The sequence below is a fragment of the Mustela putorius genome, unplaced genomic scaffold (assembly GCF_011764305.1).
Source record: "Mustela putorius furo isolate JIRA1106 unplaced genomic scaffold, ASM1176430v1.1 tig00537227_pilon_pilon_pilon, whole genome shotgun sequence".
Classification (NCBI taxonomy): domain Eukaryota; kingdom Metazoa; phylum Chordata; class Mammalia; order Carnivora; family Mustelidae; genus Mustela; species Mustela putorius.
The window spans coordinates 19,411,124-19,432,270 of NW_025422368.1; the positions used below are offsets into that span (position 1 = coordinate 19,411,124).

Below are 21,147 nucleotides of genomic sequence, written 5' to 3' on the forward strand. Positions count from 1 at the left end.
AGTTCTCTATGGGAAGGTGGGGAAAGGTACTAAGAAAAATCTTAGGTGTTTTTGTTTACATACTGGTTGCATTGTTTTCAAAATACACTTTCTTTTCCCATTCTAATGGGCTTTCATGTGCAGCGCTGTGATGGGCAAAATAGCACCTAATTTTCCACCCATCTGTTGTGCATGCCCTAATAATTCTTGGGACTATGACTAAAATGACTTTTCCTCTTATGATTATGTTCTTCTGTGGCAGAAGGGAGCCTGAGATATGGAGATTAATCTAGATGGGCCTAACCTAAATATATGAATTCTTTAAAAGGTAGGGAGTTTTCTCTGGCTGGTTGCAGAAGACAAACTTCGAGAACTGTGCTCTGGCTGGCCTGGAAGAAAGCAAACATACCATGTTGTGAAGTAACAATGGTGGCCATGGGGAAAAGACCTAACAGCGGCCTTTCATTGCTCAGAGCAGGGCCTGGCTGACAGCCAGCAAGTAAATGGAACTTTGGTCCTACAATCACAAGGAACTAAAACACCAAGGAGCTTAGAAGTGAATTTTTCCCCAGAGCCTCCAGACAAAAACTCAGTCCGGCTGTCTCCTTGGTTTCAGACTTGTAGTACCCTGAGCGGAAAATACAGCCACCATGCCACACCTCCGAACAGGTGGTAAGGTAGAGGATGGGAGAGAAACTCAGGGGACTCTGTAACGTCCCCTCAAAATTCTCTAATGACCTCTGCCTTTGAGAGTCAGCATACTAAAATTACATTGTGAAACTCGGATGTAACAAAGATTTACAGCAAAAGGAAGATAAGAATAAATAAAATGTCATGTGGCCCTGACTCACGTTGGAGTCATATATGGTGGTAGCAAGCCCAGCACAGCCACGTGTAATTCACTACTGTCATGAATAAAAACTGCTGGTAGATGACACTTACGTCATATCTAAGCATATGCCTCACTGTATAAAAAACTTAGAAGCCCCTGCTAAACCTCAAAAGTTCTTAATTTTTTCACTCTCTCTTGCTTTGTTACTTCGTATCTCTAAGGAAAGTAGATTTCTCATTGTTGTTGAGGTAACCCCTTCTTCCTTTTATGTTTGTGGCACCTTTAAGAAAAAGTCCAGTCTGTGCATTTTTTTTAAAATTTTTCTTGCTAGGAAGACAAATACAGTTGCATTTAAACTAAATAGACACTACATAGGGTTTTAATATATACATAATCTTAGCCCTCTTCGAGAATGGGAGGGCTAACAAATACCTATTCAGCTGCAGGTATGTATCTTTAAGTTAGGCTCCGGGGATAAAGAGGAACAATATGATCCCTGTTGGAGGAACATAAAGTGTAGAGGTAGAGGTGGGGTCCTAACAGGGAAATGCAATGCAGCAAGGCAAATGCTATGGGAGAGGCAAGACAGGGAGTTGAGCACACACTGAGGAGGGGTGGCTAATCCAGTTGGGGCCAGAGTGGGGGGTGGTGGGGACAGAAATCAAAAAAGGCTTCCCTGTGAAGTGTTTCCTATTGCTGCTGTAACAAACCGCCACAAACTTAGCGACATAAAACAACATATATTTGTACAGCATGGTGACTATACTTAATGAAAGTTATTTAAAGAGTAGATCTTTAAAAGTTCTCATCACAAGAAAAAAAATGTAACTATGTGCAGTGATGGATGTTAATTAAACTTACCATGGTGATCATTTCACAATATATACAAATATCAAATAATTACATTTTATACCTGAAACTAATACAATGTTATGTGTCAATTATATATCAATTGAAAAAAAAAAACAGCACAAATTTATTTTCTTACAGTTCTGGGCTCTGGATATTGGAAGTCCAAAATCAAGGTGTCCACAGGACTGTATTCCTTCTGGATCCTTACCCTTTCCTACTTCTGCATACCACATATATTCCTTGGATCACGGCCCCCTTTCAGCAATGGTATCACTTTGACCTCAACTTCCATATCTCATCTTCTCTCTTACTCTGATCCTCCTGCCTCCCTCTTATGAGGGCCTTTGTGATTATACTGGACCCACCCAAATAATCACCCCATTTCAAAATTCTTAACCAAATCATATCTACAAATTCTGTTTTACCATGTAAGGTAAGAGGTGCTCAGGATTTGGATGTGGATGCCTCTGTGGGAGAAGGGGGCTTTTTTTAGCCTGCCACAGGAAATAACTAGAGAAAGAGAATAAAGAGTCTTCCAGAAAGTGGAAACATGGGGAAAAGCATTAAAGGGACTTAGATGGTAGGGAATTACAGAACTTTATAGGTAAGTATCTTGGCTATAAAATAATAGTATTTACTCCCACTTCATCATATAGGATGAGATAATACATTAAGGCTCTAAACACAATATGTTCATTCTGTGCTCTTTTGTAATGTTAGTCATGGTGATGATGAGTAAAGGAGATGGAAATCTACAAAAGAGGCTTAAATAGTAATCAGGGACCCCCAGGTCTCATTGAATTAACCTGAAATGTATTCACTGAAGAATTTTAAGCAGAAATGTGGCATGACTTCACACGTATTTTAGTTGACTGTCCTTGCTGAATGGAAAACAGACTGCAAGAGACAAGATAGAGGTAGTAAGTAGAGCTGGAACAAGGGTGAATTGAGTGAAGCACTGGCTTTGTATGCACAACTTAAGGAGGAACCAGAAAACTCAGTAAACAAGATAAATGACATTTTCATGCAATATATTTTTTTAAGTAATCTCTACCCCCAGCATGGGGCTCAGACTCAGCCCTGAGATCAAGACTCATACACTCTACTGACTGAGACAGCCAGGCACCCCAGTGAAATACTTTTTAAAAATAAAAATTAATGTTGGGGCCCCTGGGTGGCTCGGTCCTTAAGCGGCTGCTTTCAGCTCAGGCCTCAGGTCACAGTTCTGGGATGGAGCCCTGCATCAGGCTCGCTGCTCAGCGGGAAGTCTGCTTCTTCCTCTCCTGCTTTCCCTGCTTGTGTTCCCTCTCTCGCTGCCTCTCTCTCTGTCAAATAAATAAAATCTTTAAAAATATATGTATAATAAATCAATGCAAAAAATCCATGATGAAGGGCGCCTGGGTGGCTCAGTGGGTTGGGCCTCTGTCTTCGGCTCAGGTCGTGATCTCAGGGTCCTGGGATCGAGTCCCGCATCGGGCTCTCTGCTCAGCAGGGAGTCTGCTTCCTCCTCTCTCTCTGCCTGCCTCTCTGCCTACTTGTAATCTCTCTCTGTCAAATAAATAAATAAAATCTTTAAAAAAAAATCCATGATGAAAAATTTATGAAAATCGTAAATAAAGTCAGGATTATTAGGGAGGTATATTATTATGTGAGAGATGATGAGAGCCTGAAGCAGCAAAGTAACAGTGACTATAAAGACAATTGGATGGATTAAGGATGGCTATGAAAGGAATTGTGGCAGCAAAGGTTGGCTTTAAGAGAATATATGTAAGGGGATGCAAAAGTTTAGAGAGGATGCAAAAGTTTAAGGTGTGTGTAGGGTGTGTCAAGGAGGAAATTAAAATCTATTTTGGACATATTGAGTTTATGAAGACTGTAATACATTCAACTTGGAGATTCCAAAAGAAAATTTAAAAACAATGAATTTTTTCAAGGCAAAATTTATTACACCAAGCTTTTCTGCTCCCTCACCTGTTAGCCTCTAGGTTCTTCTCTATTATCGTCTTGCCAGACCAGTTCTATAGGAGGAAAGAAAAGGATCTTAAAGGACCTAATTCCTTGAAGTACAGTAGCCAAAGGTTGGGAGCTAATTTTTGGAAGGGAGATGACCAGGAAGGGTCAGGCATGTGTTAGAGCAACTGACAGATCTTCACTTTGTCCCTGAACCATTTTCAGATTATTACATCTTCACTCTTTTTGTTCCTTTGTGATTCATGACATCAACCTCTAACCTTTGTTGGTACATTTATTGGCAACCTGGTCATTATCACTTTCTCATCAAAGAGTTTGACCCCTGGATGAGCCATCCATATCCTGTTATTAACCTGCAGCCCTTTCACTCTAAAATCTTACATGCAAACGTACTACTCTAGGACTTTGATCTTCCTTCCAATTCTTCCCTTCGTCACTTCTGTTAACCATCATTTCCTTGAGCTCATCAAGACTTAGTTACCCTTGACCCTCTGACATCGGTGTCTATTGGCTGCTTTCCACTTTTCACTTCTTTTTCCATCCTGTTTATATTGCAGTGGTGCATCACTTCAGACATTTTGTATTGATATTCTCAATTCCCATGCTTTGTATCCTGTTGTCATATTACCTGATAGACTAACTCTGCAGGATGCATGTTGGGGTGCCTGGCTGGCTCAGTCAGAATAGCACACAACACTTAATCTCAGGGTCATGAGTTTAAGCCCTATGTTGGACATGGAGCTTACTTAAAAATAAAATAAAATAAAAAAAGAGATAGCAGTTATGTATTACACAACAGTACCCTACAAAGGGAACAAGTGGAAACCAACCCAGGCTCTATGCAAAGTCCTGACAGTGCAACTTTTTCTAATCTGCCACAGTCTAGGGATGTCTGGGTGGTTCAGTAGGTTAAGCATATGCCTGAGGCTCAGGTTGTGATCCCAGGGTCTTAGGATCAAGTCCCACATGGGGATCCTGGCTCAGCAGAGAGCCTGCTTCTCCCTCTGCCTGCCACTCCCCCTGCTTGTACTCGCTCTCTTGCTCTCTGACAAATAAATAAATAAATAAAATCTTAAAAAAAAAAAAATCTGCCACAGTCCAGTGCAGAGGTACACAAACTGGGCACTGCAGACCAAATCTACCTGCTGCCTATTTTTGTATAGTTCACAAGCTAGTAATTATTTTTACATTTTAACCAGTTAAAACATTCAAAATAAAGATATCTTATGACACAAGAAAATTGTATTAAATTCAAATTCTAGTGTCCATAAATAGTTTTATTTGAATATGTAGTCATGCTCATTCGTTTACATATTGTCTATGGCTGACTTCATACTACAGAGGCCAAGCTGAATAGCTGTGATAGAAGCCATCTGGCCTACAAATGCTAAAATATGGACTCTGTCCCTTTACAGAAAAAACTTACCTATCCCTGTGCAGCAGGTCTGTTGCCTATAATCTCTGTACTAACGCTTGGACTATTAAATATTTGCTGGAGAAAAACCAACAATTATACAGATTGGTGCACTGAATGATATATTCATAATCCTAAACCCCACCTGGAAATTCAACATTGCCTGGTTTTCCTTCTAATTTTCCTAGTCAGCTCTCTTTTCTTCAGCCTTTCACGTTTTTTCACTCCTCTAAGCCTCCAAACATTTCACCCCCTCATCCCAACAGATGCCTCACCTCCTACTTCTATGTGAAAATAGAAGCCAACAGATTGGCATTCCCTCAGTCTCCTGCTTCTGTACCTACAAATGTGTCTGCAGTTGCCCTTATCCTTTATTTACTACCTCTTGTTTTAGTAGAAGTGGGGCTTTTCACTCATTTAAAACAAAGGCTTCAAGCAGTGCTCTGGATACCATCTCCTTCTTCTCCAGTGTCCTACAGAAAGTGATGAGTCCTTCCCTCCCTTGAAGCTTAACACTTCCCTGTCTATTGGTTTCTTCATTAGCATTTTGACTAGGTTATTATCAATGGACATAGTTAACCTTATGCCATCTTCCGTGAAAGAATTTCTTGACTTGGCTTCCAAGAATTTACATTTCCAGTGTTCCTACTTCCTCGTGAGTTGGTCCTCTATCTCATTTGCTAGTTCCTTCTCGTGTCCTCAACTTTTAAACCAGTAGTACTAAAACATTTTAGTCCCAGGACCCCCTTTACAATATCTTAAAAATTATTGAGAACCTCAAAAAGCTTTGGGTTACATGTCTTATATCTATTAATACTTACTCCACTGGAAATTAAACTGAGACTTTTACAATAATTATCTATTGATTCATTTAAAATAATAATTATAATCAATTGCATATTAACATAAATACCATTTTATGAAAAAGAAAACTGTCTTTTCCAAAACAAATTGGTGATAAGACTGGCATTTGCTTTATAGTTTTAAAAATGTCTTTAATGTCCAGCTTAGAGGTCTAGGGATCCACAAACTACAGCCTACAGACCAAATGCTGCCCACTGCCTATTTTACTGGATTTACCAGAACACAGCCATACTCATTCGCTTCTGTATTATTTATGGCAGCTTTCTCTCTACAAGTGAAGAGTTGCATATTTGTGACAGAGATCATATGGCCCACAAATCTTAAAATATGGGCTTTTTTAGTACATGGACTTTTATAGAAAAAAAATTGCCTATTCCTAATCCAGTTTTAACAGCTAATCTATTGTAATAGGTTATTGGGGTTGAAACATATGAAGAACATCTGACCTCACACAGAAATGTATTTGGAAGAGTGTTTCTTTTTAAAGATTTATTTGTTTATCTGAGAGAGAGACACAGAGCCAGAGCCTGAGGCAGAGATAGAAGGAGAGAATCTCAAGCAGACTCCCCACTGAACGTGAAGCCCCTATGTGGGACTCCATCTCAGGACCCTGAGATCATAACCTGAGCCAAAACCAAGAGTCGGACACTTAACCAACCAAGCCACCCAGGTGCCCCAACAGCATGCTACTCTTGATCTTGGGGTCATGAGTTTGAGCCTCACGTTAGGTGTAGAGATTACTTTAAAAAATAAGATCTTGGGGGTGCCTGGGTGGCTCAGTCATTAAGCATCTGCCTTCAGCTCAGGTCATGATCCCAGGGTCCTGGGATCGAGCCCTACATCGAGCTCTCTGCTTGAAGGGGAGCCTGCTTCTCCCTCTCCCTCTGCTGCTCCCTTGCTTGTGTTCCCTCTCTTGCTGTGACTCTCTCTGTCAAATAACTAAATAAATAAAATCTTTTTTAAAAAATCTTAAAAAAGAGATAACATATTGTTTCTCTGAATTATGCAGATCTTCCAAGTGTCTGCACATCTCATTATATGATATCCAAAAAAATTAGATTTGCTATTATTACTACCCATCTAATCAAACAAGTATTGGAAACCTCTCACGCTTCATAGGGGCAGCTATCAGTCTTCCAAAATTCTAAGTTTTGCCTGAAAGTTCAAATTTTATCACTGGCAACTAATGCTATTAGTTGTTTTCCTCGAAGTGGCAAGGTCACTTGGTTCATTTTCAAGGAGATGTCTGTTAAAACACAAGTCTGAAAAAGCATATTTTTTTCTGTTTGCCATTTTTTTTAAGTAAAAATTGTGTTCCATGAAAAATATCAGTTAGTTCAACTTGAAATTCAAACAGAGGCACAAGTGTCTTTCTTTAAGACAAGGCTAGTTTTTTGGCTTGTACTAAAAGTGCTATAAAAGGACTTTCCATGTTGATAGAATGTTAAATAAATATTCACTGAAGGGTTGAGATTCAATGAGTAATGTTTACTCTGTCCTCAAGAACATTTTTCAGTGAAACTGGCACCTTTATTTTAACTACAAGAGCAGTGATGAAAAGTACAATGGTTTCTAATAGAGTTCAGTGATACTGTCTTGATTTGTGCTGAAGTGGCAGCAGATTTACCCACCATTGTTTCTGTATTTTCAGTGCAGTTGTTAATCGTTTTTGTTTTTTTTAAAGGCAGATATTGTTTGTGTATTATTACAAAAATAGTTCCAGGCCTCCATGTAAAAATCTCAGAGAACCCCATTGAACCACAAACCATAATTTGAGGGTACTTGCTCTGAACATTCAAGTGTCCCAGGACTTAATCTTTGTATTTCCCCTTCTCAGTTTATTCTCAGTTCCTAGATAATTCTTATTCCCTTGGCTTTAAATGATGTATTCTCACAACTCCTAAATTCATGTCTTCAGCCTGACTATTTCTCCTGTAGAATGGATGTGTATAGATATAATACTGTGTTTTTTAAGAAATACATATTTGATCTTCATCTTACTTCTGGTGTAGAGCACCTAAAACCCTTGGAATTTTCTGGGTAATAAGAGTGATAAATGTGTCTTGATATTCAAAACTAACCTCTTTCAACCCTCTCTAAGTTTATGTTAATGAGGAGACTTTTGAAAGGCACCAAGAATGGGGGCTGCCTGCAAGGGGAACCAACCTGGTGATTGGGCGGCTGGAATTTTCAGTCCTACCCCCCCGACCTCTGGGGAAGGGAGGCTGGAAGTTGAATCTATGGCTAGTGATTTAATCATTCATGCCTACAGAATTGGAGACTTCATAAAAATTCAGAAGGCCAGGGTCAGACAGCCCCCAGGTTTGTGAACACACGGAGATTTGGCAGACCATGGCTCTCCTGGAGAGGACACGGGGGCTCCCATGTCCTTTCCTATATATCTTGTCCTATGCATCTCTTCCATCTGGCTGCTCCTGAATTATCCTTTCATAATAAACTGGTAATCTAGCAAGTAAATGGTTCTCTAAATCATATGAGTTGCCTGACAAGTAATCAAACCCAAGGAGGGAGTTATGTTGGAGTCTCCAACCCATAGTCATTTGGTCAGAAACCTTAGCGTCAACATGAATTTGCCCTGCCATCTGAGGTGGGGGGAGGGCAGTCTTGTAGGTCTGAGCCCTTATCCCATGGAATCTCACACTACTATCGGGTAGACAGTGTCAGAAATAAGTTAAATTGTAGGATACGCAGCTAGTGTTAGAGAATTGTAGGGGAAAAACCCACACATCAATATTGGGTGCAGAATTGTAATAGGTATTTCAAATGTAGTATTCTCAAATAGAATTTCTGATCTCACTAATCAGTCCTCCCCAAACTGCTGTTTGCATTCTTCCCAATCTCATAAAATGATCTCATCTGTCTACCTCCCCAGACAAAAAAAAAAATCTTTGAGCCATCCTGACTATCTTTGTTTCGTACCTCACATTCAATTTGTTAGCAACCTTGTTTGTAGATTTAGATTTTTTTAAATTTTTTTTTTATTTTTAACATATAATGTATTATTAGCCCCAGAGGTACAAGTCTGTGAATTTCCAGGTTTACACGCTTCACAGCACTCACCATAGCACATACCCTCCCCAATGTCCATAACCCCACTACCCTCTCCCTACCCCCCTACCCCCTGCCACACTCAGTTTGTTTTGTGACATTAAGAGTCTCTTATGGTTTGTCTCCCTCCTGATCCCATCTGTTTCATTTATTCTTTTCCTACCCCCCAAACTCCCCATGATGCATCTACACTTCCTCATATTAGGGAGATCATATGATAGTTGTCTTTCTCTGATTGGCTTATTTCACTAAGCATAATATCCTCTAGTTCCATCCACGTCATCACAAATGACAAAATTTCATTTCTTTTGATGACTGCATAGTAGTGCAATATATATATATATATATATATATATATATATATATATATACACACACACACACACACACACACCCCACATCTTCTTGATCCATTCATCTGTTGATGGACATCTTGGTTCTTTCCGTAGTTTGGCTATTGTGGACACTGCTGCTATAAACATTCAGGTGCACATGCCCTTTTGGATCACTACATTTGTATCTTTAGGGTAAATACCCAGTAGTGCAATTGCTGAATCATAAGGTAGCTCTATTTTCAACTTTTTGAGGAACCTCCATCCTGTTTTCCAAAGTGGTTGCACCAGCTTGCATTCCCACCAACATTATAGGAGGGTTCCCCTTAGAAATCAGATTTTTAACCCTTTCTCATCCTCTGCACAGCTACTATCAAAGTAGTCCAAGCCGCTATTATATCTTATCTAGGTCATTTCACCACCTTTCTAACTGGTCTTGTTTCTTCCCATGGCTACATATGAGTTTTCTGTTTTGTTTTGCTTTGTTTTTTCAACATAGCAGCCAGAATAATTTTTTTTGAAAGACCAGATCATGTTACTCCTTGGCTCAAAAACGGTTATCTTCCTATATGTATCAGTCAGCCTGGGCCACCATAACAAAATACCATGAACTGAGTGGGTCAACCAGCAGATCTTTGTTTTCTCACAGTTCTAGAGATAAGAAATCCAAGATCAGGGTGCTAACCTGGTTGGGTTCTGGTGAAAGTTCCCTTCCTGGCTTGAAGACTGTCTTCTCGTTTTGCCCTCTCATATCAGAGAAAATGTGAAGAAGCTCTCTAGTGGTTTTCTTATAAGGATACTAATACTATTGGATCACAGCCCTACATTTATGACCTCATTTAACGTTACTTACTTTTATAAAGGCTCTTGTATACCTCTATACAGGCACATGGTGAAGGTTAACATGTGAATGGGGGGACAGGAAGGAGACACAATTCAGTTCATGGAATCATTTCACTCAGAGTAAAAGCCAAAACCCTATGATGATGCTTTAATTATCTATTGCTGCATAAAATCAATCCCAAAATTTGGTGGCTTAGAATAACATCCATTTTATTTGTTCATAATTCCATGGATTGGAGCAATCTGTGTTTACTCACGTGTCTGCAGTCATTTGGTAGCCTGATCAGGGCTGGACTATAAAAAAGACCTCACTCACATTTCTTGTGGTAAGTGCTACTGTTGGTAGGGCCATGTGATCCCCCATGTAGCAGACTAGTCCAGACTTCTTCACATGGCAATCTCAAGACTGTAAGAAAGAGCTAGCCGCAAGCTTCTGTTTTTGTCTTGATTACTAATATAGCATTGGCCAAAGCAAATCACAAGGTCAAGCTTAGAGTCAATATAGGAGTGTTCTTATTATAAGAAAAATAATACATGGCACATTCTCATCATATTTTGTAATGTAAAAAGTTACAAACATACCTAATCAAATTAATAATAATGCAAGAATTGAATGTATTTGTTGAGTATCCTAAAACCACTATATAGAATAATGGCAACTTTCACTCACAGATTGTTTACATGGTAATACCCAGTGTGAATATACTGCTACAAAAATCAAAACAGAAGGTGTAAACTTGAAATGTTTTCTATAGTAAAGACCTAGTAGCACGACTATCTTAACACTCTTTTATCCAGATTGCTTCTGAAACATTGCCAGAGGAATTTTATTTTATTTATTTATTTTTATTAGCCCCAGGGGTACAGGTCTGTGAATCACCAGGTTTACACACTTCACAGCACTCACCATAGCACATACCCTCCCCAATATCCATAACCCCACCACCCTCTCCCTACCCCCCTACCGCTAGCAACCTTCAGTTTGTTTTGTGAGATTAAGATTCTCTTACGGTTGTCTCCCTCCTGATCCCATCTTGTTTCATTTATTATTTTCCTATCCTCCAAACCCCCCATGTTGCATCTCGACTTCCTCATATCAGGGAGATCATATGATAGTTATCTTTCTCCGATTGACTTATTTCACTAAGCATGATACGCTCTAGTTCCATCCATGTTGTCACAAATGGCAAGATTTCATTTCTTTTGATGGCTGCATAGTATTCCATTGTGTATATATACCACATCTTCTTGATCCATTCATCTGTTGATGGACATCTAGGTTCTTTCCATAGTTTGGCTATTGTGGACATTGCTGCTATAAACATCTGGGTGCATGTGCCCCTTCAGATCACTACATTTGTATCTTTAGGGTAAATACCCAGTAGTCAATTGCTGGGTCATAGGGTAGCTCTATTTTAAACTTGTTGAGGAGCCTCCATGCTGTTTTCCAGAGGGGTTGCACCAGCTTGCATTTCCACCAACAATGTAGGAGGGTTCCCCTTTCTCCACATGCCAAGGGAATTTTTAAAAATGCTAAAACTTATTAAAAGTTAGTGTGATTTTTTTTTAACACCATGACTGTAGCAATGATAGAAAAAAACTCCTCCCTGAAAAATTCTGATTGTTTCCAGTTTTAAATAATTTTTACGGATACTATTGAGTTTTTTTTTTTTTTAAGATTTATTTATTTGAGAGAGAAAGAGAGAAAGAGCATGAGCAGGCAGGGGCAGAGGGAAAGAGAGAGAATGTTAAGCAGACCCAGCACTGAGCACAGAGCCTCATGTGAGTCCTGATCTCACAACCCTGAGATCACAACCCGAGCTGAAATCAAGAGTCAGACACTCGATTGACTGAGCCACCTAGGTGCTCCAATACTATTGGTGCATTAATAATACATATATAAGCTTCAAGAATCAGACTTTTATTTTTTTTTATATTAGCATTTTCTTCCTCATGACAGTAAATTAAGAGAACATCTCGTTATGTGGTTACCTCCAACATACGAAGGCAAGGCTTAGTTTTCTAGGGCTTCCATACAACAAATAACCACAAACGGGATGGCTTGAAGAACGGAAGTTTGTTGTCTCACAGTTCTGGAGGCTCGAAGTCTGACAAGAAGTATCGAGGGGGGTAGGTTTTTTCTGAGGGCTGTTTAGGAGAATCTATTCCATAACTGTTCCCTATGTTTTGGTGGTTTCTTAGCAATCTTTGCCATTTATTTATTTTTTAATTGTGTTATGTTAGTCACCATACAGTACACATCAGTTTTTGTTGCAGTGTTCCATGATTCACTGTTTGCATGTAACACCCAGTGCTCCATGCAATCCGTGCCCTCCTTAATACCCATCATTGGGCTTACCCATCCCCCCATCCCCTCCCCTGTAGTCTCTAGAGGTTCATCTCCCCCTCCGATTGCCCCCCCTTCATTTTTCTCTTCCTTCTCCTAATGTCCTCCATGATATGCTCCACAAGTAAGTGAAACCATAAAATAACTGACTTTCTCTGCTTGACTTATTTCACTCAGCATAATCTCCTCCTCCTCCTCCTCCTCCAGTCCCATCCATGTTGATATTGGGTATTCATCCTTTCTGATGGCTGAGTAATATTCCAGTGTATATATGGACCATATCTTCTTTATCTATTTGTCTGTCAAAGGGCATCTCGGCCCTTCCACAGGTTGGCTCTTGTGGACACTGCTGCTATGAACATTGAGGTATATATGGCCCTTCTTTTCACTACATCTATATCTTTGGTATTTAGAAACATCACCGCAATCTCTCTCCTTATCTTCACATGATATTCTCCATATATGCCTGTTTCCAGATTTGGTTTTTTGATAAGGATACCAATCATATTGTATTGGGGCCCACCCTATTCCTCATATGAGGTATGACTTCATCTTAACTAACTATATCTGCAAAACCCTAGATTCAAATAAGAACATATTCTGTGGTATTGGAGTCTAGGACTTTAAAATATATGAATTTTGAAGAACACAACAGAATTCAACCATAACATGGATATGTAATGAAAAATGAAGTACTGTATTTCCATTGATGATGGAAGTGTAACTTGCACAATGTGTTTGCCACTATTTACATGCACCACAGGGGCCATAGTGATAGTACCAACTACTGAAAATCCAGAAGACAACTCAGTTGAAGAAGCATTGGCACCTATTTCAAAAGTGAACACTTTATTTTAAAAAGACTATGCTGAAAGACAAAAATTTAAAACAAGCACGTGTCAAAAGCCCACTTACTTACCACTATGTGATGCATTAGAAAAATGACTGTTTCAATTAATTTCACTCATTTTTTTATTGTCTGTTTTCTTATGCATTTATGAAAAGTGGAGGAATAGCTGTTAATGTGTTAATAACTCCATTACAGAATAAGATTTTACAGTTAAATGATACCTGCTTTTATGTCCGTGTTATTGGATGCTTCAAACAAAAAATCCATTCAATAGTAGTTTTTTTTTCATCTAATTTATGAAATCAATATAGAGTTTTTGGAAGGTCATTCTGTCTAAAGTGAAATATCTGAACACCTAACATTGTGAAGGTTATTGTAAATTTCATTTAAAAATTTCAGCACTGAAACATAGTTTTACAAAGATTATGCAAATACAAAAGCTGATAAATCACAGCATCCTGGTAAAAACAACAATCCTAACAAATTAAGAAATTTGTAGGGCAAAAATTGGCTTTGATGCACCAATATTCATAATTATATACAAACACATACATCACAAGAAGAACTAGAGATGTCATCTAAGTACACAAACAGAGCTTTAAGATTATTAATCACTAGGGAAATGAAAACTAAAACCACAGTGAAATACTGCTACATACCTGTATTAGTCTTCTCTGATTGCTGTCACAGAGTATCTTTTGGAGGCATAAACAACAGAAATTTTTTTTCACAATTCTGGAGTCTGGAAGTCAAAAATCCAGGTGCTGACAGGGTTGGTTTCTGGTGAAGCCTCTATTTTTGACTTCCAGATGGTCACCACATCACCGCCATGTTACTGTGTCCTCTCTAGACCTTTCCTTGTGTGCGTGGACTTCTGGTGTCTCTTCTCGCCTTGTAAGGAAACTAGTCCCGTTGGATTAGGTCCTCACCCTCATGAACTCATTTAGCCTTTATAATATCTTTAAAGGATCTGTCACCAAATATAGTCACATTGGGGGTTAGGGCTTCAACAGATAAATTTAGGTGGGAGGACACAATTCAGGTCATTAAAATTGGGAGTTGCAGGTGGAAGTGCAAACTGTATAGCCAATTTATTTATTTATTGAAGTTTGTTTGTTTGCTTGCTTTAAAGTAATTTCTACACCCCTGTGGGGCTCAAACTCACAACCCTGAGATCAAGAGTCACATGCCTGGGGCACCTGGTGGCTCAGTTGATTAAGCATCTGATTCTTGATTTCAACTCATGTCATGATCTCAGGATGATAAGATCAAGCCCCACATTGGACTTGGCACTGGGTGCAGAGACTGCTTTAGATTCTTTCTTCTCCCTTTGCCCCTCACCCCACTCATGCTCCCAATAAATGAGTAAAATAAATTAAGCTCTAAAAAAAAAAAAAAAAAAGAGACACATGCTCTACCAACAGAGCCAGCCTGACACCCCTGTATACCCATTTTAAAGATTTATTTATTTTAGACAAAGAGAAAGGGAAAGAGAGAGAGAGAGAGAATAGAAAACAATATGGTACTTTGGATGGTACATCCACACAATGAAATGCTATTTAGCAATAAAAGGAAATCTATTTGTTTATTCATCCACCTTTTTTTTTTTTTTTAAGAGAGAGAGAGAAGTGTGGGTGAGGGGAGGGAAGAGAGAAAGGGAAAGAGATGCAGGCTCCATGCCAGGTGGAGCCCAGTCTGGAGCTTGACCTCAGGACCTTGAGGTCATGACCTGAGCCAAAATCAAGAGTCTGACCCTAGTGTGTTAGTAGTGTGACACTAGTGTGTGCTCACCACAACTGACACCCAACCGAGTCACTCAGGCACCCCTTCGTTCACCTCTTGATGGACATTTGAATTGGGTCCAGTTTAGAGTTATTAAGAATAAAATTGCTAGAAATATTCAGGAACAAGTCTTTTTATAGGTATATGTTTTCAATTCCTTTGGATAAATACCAAAGAGTAGAATTTCTGGGTTGCGCTGTAAATGTATGCTTAACTTTATCTGTTTGTTTGTTTTTTTTCCTAAAAGATTTTTTTTTTAAGGTTTTATTTGTTTGGCAGAGATAGAGTAAGAGAGCACAAGCAGAGGGGGCATCAGAGGGAGATGGAGAAGCAAGTTCCCCACTGAGCAGAGAGCCCAATGTGGGGCTCGATCCCAGGACCCTGGAACCATGACAAAGGCACACATTTTATCTACTGAGCCACCCAGACAACCCTGTTAACATGGTATTGACTAAGGATTACTCTTCTGGCTACATTCAGCTGGGAGCTCAACTGAGGCTGAAATGTTCAAGATGACCTCTTAAAAAGGTCCATAACTGTACAGCATAACTGCACAATATAACTTTTGCCATAGTTCACCAATCAAAACAAGTAACAGAGCAATCGGGATGAGAGAAGCAGCATATGTTGCATAGGATTGAGAAGAATAGTTGAGAGTCATTTTTGGAGATTAAGATTCTGTACCCAATTTCAATATGTGGGAGTTTTCTCTCCACTCCAAGCAATTCTCCAACCCGAGGGTGGTGTCCAACAACTTAACTCAGTTCAATTCTGACCCATCTCCCTGGAAATAGCATTGGATCCCACAGCTGTGGGTCTCAGTCCCACAAAACTACTCCCACCCCACTTCAGAGGCCAACCACAAGTCCAGGCTGTCACCTGTGCTTCTGACCAGCAATAAGTCTGAGGTTCCCATGATCCCCTTCTCAGGTTCAATTAATTTGATAAAGTAGCTCACAGAACACAGAGAAACACGTTTACTAGTTTATTAAGTAGTATGATGAAAGATAGAGATGACAAGATCAATGAAGAGATACCTAGGGCATGGTATGGGAGAGTCTGGTGCACAGGAGCTTCTGTCTCTGTGGAATTGGGGTATGTGGATGTGTTCATCAACCCTGGAAGCCCTCTGAACCCCATACTAGTGGGATTTTAGGGAGGCTTCCTTATATACTGATGATCGATTATTAACTCCATTTCCAGCCCCTCTCCCCCTGGTGTGAGGCTGAAAATTCCAAATTTCTAATCACGGTTTAGTCTTTCAGGTTACCAGTCTGCATCCAGAAGCCATCCGGGAGCCCACCTAGAGTTGTCTCATTAGAACAAAAGATTCTCCCAGTGCTCTTATCTCTTAGGAATTTACAAGGGTTTGGGGAGCTCTGTGCCAGGAATGAGTTAAAAACCAAATATATATATTTTAAATGAAATCACAATATCATAGATTATTTCTCAGACCCCTCACAACTCTCTGGCTTTTGTTGATTGTATTATTTTTTGAGTGTATTATTCAAGAAGTCAAATAGGCTTGTATACAAAAATATCTTGGATTTATCTATCTCTTAAATGTAATCCAATTGTTCAACCAATTTTTTTCTGTTAATTTCTGCAAAATAGCTATTATATTCTCTTGTTTTTATTATCTTAGCTTCCACTCTGGTTTAGATCATGGGTCCCTCTAGTTATGAGCAAAAAAATCAAATTGCATAACAAAATCTATAAACGGCACATAAAATTTTCTACTATAACTAAAATAACACAATTTGACATATTTAATGATATATGTGATGGTTCTTATATGTAAAGATGAAAAATTATTAAAGGTAAGGAGCCCATGCAAGGAAATATAATTTATTGTACACAATCAAAAATAAAATTATGGTATTTTCTTCATTAGTTGATTCTTCATCTCTCAGCAGTACCAATGTTTGGGGGTTTTTTTTTGTTTAATTAACGTATAATATGTTATTTGTTTCAGGGCTACTGGTCTGTGATTCATCAGTCTTACACAACACATAGGGCTCACTACAACACATGTCCTCCCAATGTCCATCACCCAACCACCCCATCCTTCCCACCCCTCTCTCCTCCAGCAACCCGTATTTTGTTTTCTAAGATTAAGAGTCTCTTCTGGTTTATCTCCCTTTCTGGTTTCTTATTTCATTTTTTCCGTCCTTCCCCTATGATCCTCTGCCTCGTTTCTTAAATTATGCATATTAGTGAGATCATATGATAATTGTCTTTCTCTGATTGATTTATTTCATTTAGTCTAATACCCTCTAGTTCCATCCATGTCATTGCAAATAGCGAGATTTCTTCTTCTTTTTTTTTTTGCATGGCTGATGAATTTTGGATGGTGGTGAATTTTTTTACGGTATCTTGTAGCATTTCATCACTATTATCATTACACACACTAGGATGTGTCCTCCATATTACTTCCTGGTAGGTAGTGTTTTGGAAGGATTTTCCATCTCTAATCATGGCCATATTTAGCTTTTCTGTGTCCTACCCTTGAGAATCTATCCTTTCTACTCCCTTCTGTGATTTTTTTCTGGACATCTTGGTCTAATACATTAGTGTTCCACAAAAATTCACTCCACTCCCCCTTCTGACGTGGCATGGACTCTATTTCCCTGCCCTACTGACTTGGGGATTGGCTATATGACTTGCTTTAATTAACAGTATATGATGATGTAATACAAAATTATGTGAACACAGGCTTCTTGTCTTCTTGTACTGTGGTGATTTGACCAGGGTGGTTGCTATGGAAACACATGGAACACATGTAAACCCAACATTCCACCTAGAACTTGGAACCCAGAGACTAGAGATTAAAAAAATCTTAAAAAAAAAAAAAAAAAGTATCTTGCCTGGAGTAACCAAGGAGCTAGCAACCCATAGAACTATAAAATAAAAATTAATGCTTGTAGTTTCATATTTTTTTATTTTTTAAGTGTTTTACTAACATATAATGTATTATTAGCACCAGGCGTACAGGTCTGTGAATTGTTAGGCTTACACACTTCACAGCACTCACCATAGCACATACCTTCCCCAATGTCCATAACCCAATATTTTTATTTTTTAAAGATTTTATTTTTTAGTGATCTCTATACCAATAAGGTGTAGCTTTTGAGCCTGAGATCAAGAGTCTCCTGCTCTTAAACTGAGCCAGCCAGGCACTCCTATTTATTTATTTCGGAATGCTTATAGTTTAATCCACTGATCTTGGAGTAGTGTATTCTGCAACATTATTGCATCAGTGGCTGAGTAGGATATTTGGACAGTTACTCCTCTTTCCCTGGTCATAATTCAGGAGTCTTGGCAGCAAAGGGCTTGAGGCTTTTTCCCTAGAGTTCTTTCCCTTGAACTTGTATATTGGTGCTTTAGGGATGAAAACATGACGACGGTGCTGCAAGATTGGAGAGTTGGAGCTCCAGGCTAAAGCACTGCAGAGGAGGAGATGGTGTCCAATAATGACACCCAGGTCTGTCATGTGGGAGACCTCAGGGCCAGAGAAGGCAAAAAGATTACAGGCTGGGATTAAAGGGAATACCAGTTCTGAGCTCTTGCCCAGTACACTCTCAGTAAATAAACATGATGGTTTCCTTCTAACTGAAACTATTAAGTGATCTCTCTCCCTTGGGCACAGAGAACATATCTATCTTAATTATACGTCCCTAGAACATACTGACTAATCAGTAAACATAGGTAGAATCTTGAAAATCTTGAGAAACTAAAAAGAAAGCTAAGAGGTCAAATGTGGCCTGAAATGGACAGAGACGGTCCCAGGATATCCCATTATCCACTCCTTACGTTTTTTTTTTTTTTTAAGATTTATTTATTTGACAGAGAGAGAGAGAGAGAGATCACAAGTAGGCAGAGCAGCAGGCAGAGAGAGGGGGAAGCAGGCTCCCTGCCGAGCAGAGAGCCTGATACAGGGCTCGATCCCAGGACCCTGAGATCATGACCTAAGCCAAATGCAGACGCTTAACCCACTAATCGCCCAGGCGCCCCCATGCCTTCCTATTTAAAGTCACTAAGACCTATATCCCTTTAGCAACAGCATTAGGTCTGATTTATATTAGGTACAAGCAAAATATCCACTTAATAGAATGGAAAAACCCAAGTCTTCTCCCCTCCTGTCTTCATTTAATTAGACACAAAATCTTTAATTACACAAGTACAAATAAAAAGTCTGGATAAACGCAGATATTACTTAGATGTTAAGGAGTTGAATTCAAGGGATTCCTGGGTGGCTCAGTCAGTTAAGTGCCTGTCTTCGGCTCGGGTCCTGATTCCAAGGTCCTGCATTGGGTTCCATGTTCAGCCGGGGAGTCTGCTTCTTTCTCTGCCTGCTCTGCCTGCTGCTCCCACTGCCTGTGCTCTCTTTGTATTTCTGACAAACAAATAAAATCTTAAAGAGAAAAAGTGTCGTTCAAAGTTGAAAAGGTCTATTGCCAAACTAAAAGATGCTTATTAGAGGAAAAGTTAGTTATAGAGAACATTAAAAAAAAAAATTAAGTTGGCCCCACATCCAGTTTGGGACTTGAATTCATAACCTTAAGATCAGGAGATCCCAAGGGTCCTGGGATCAAGCCCCACGTTGAGCGCCAAGTAGGACTCCCTGCTTGGCCTGGGAGTCTGGTTCTCACCCTCCCCCTACTCATGCTCTCTCTCTCTCTCTCTCTCTCACTCTCTTTCTTTCAAAAGGATAAATAAAATCTTTAAAAAATGATTAGGAAATTTAAATATGGAAAGTATATTAGATATTAGAGAATTATTAATTTTCCTGTGATAATGTAATTATGTGAGGGAATGTCCTTATTCTTTGAACATACATGCTGAAGTATCTAGGGGTGATGTTTCATAATATCTGTAACTTACATTCAAATTGCTTAAAAATATTGTAGAGAGCAAGATGGAGTCAGTCACATCAGCATGACAAGCAGCCAAGGGCATAGTGGCTAAGACCGGATATTGCTGAAACCAGCACAGATGCCCATATGATGCCCAGAACTGATAACCAGCAGAAACTGAAGAGGCCACCAAAGGCCCAAGACTGATTAAACTCATTTAAAAAGGGAAGGCTTTTGCAGCAAACCGTCAGACTCTCCAGATACTGACCCTTTCACATCTCACCACATTGAAGAGACAACTGGTGGCAAAGGCTCTGCCTGATTGATCTCTGAACATAATAGAGATCCTTCACTGCTAGGACATAATACACAGCACACACTGAGAGCTGACCCGCACTGGACCGAGGCTTCATCTCAACTGTGTGCTCAGGGACTGACCTCATGTTTGGTTTCTTAACTTCTCCCCCTTTGTTGTAGGACTTTGTGTTGTGCTTTGCTTTGTTTAATGTGTATGAAACCAAATTAAATGTGTAACAAAATGTCATTGAATTGGGAATCCTGAACCTGCTTTGTAATTGTTAGCCTTGCTTTATGACTTAATGAAACTGACATTGTGGAAAGACACAACTCGTATCTGCACATTCATAGTGTACTTGTGACAAATGTACATATAGATAGAAATTAAAGAGAGATAAAGCAAATGTTAACAATTTGCAGTTTTTTAAAAAGATTTTATTTATTCAGTGACAGAAAGAGAGAACACAAGTAGGCCAAGCTGCAAGCAGAGGGAAAGGGAGTCACAGGCTCCCTGCTGAGCAGAGAGGCAGTTGCAGGGCTCGATCCCAGGACCCTGAGATCCTGACATGAGTAGAAGGCAGATACTTAACAACTGAGCCACCCAGGTGCCCCAACAATTAACAACTTTTGAATCTAGGTGGAGGACATATAGGTATTATACTATTTTTAAAACCTTTTCTGTATGTTTGAAAATGTTCAAAATAAAATGGAAATAAAGGCTAAAATGGGAGAGGAGAGGAGAGGCTATTTTTAAAAAAGTGGGTAGAAATGAAAATACTATAAAGACAGAAATAGTTTTCCTAATTCACAACTTTGTGGTGAACTAATTCCCTATTTCCACCCTAGTTTAGGTTATGTG

General features: G+C 39.2%; 1 long non-coding RNA gene across 2 annotated transcripts in view; it reads left to right on the forward strand.

Moving 5' to 3' along the window:
• Positions 1-20,713, forward strand: part of LOC123390063 — a 33,144-nt gene extending 12,431 nt beyond the window's left edge. For both annotated transcript variants that reach the window (XR_006604715.1, XR_006604716.1), the window contains exon 3: positions 20,046-20,713. This is a non-coding gene — a long non-coding RNA (uncharacterized LOC123390063). The remainder of the gene's footprint in view (positions 1-20,045) is intronic.
• The last annotated feature ends 434 nt before the right edge of the window (positions 20,714-21,147 follow it).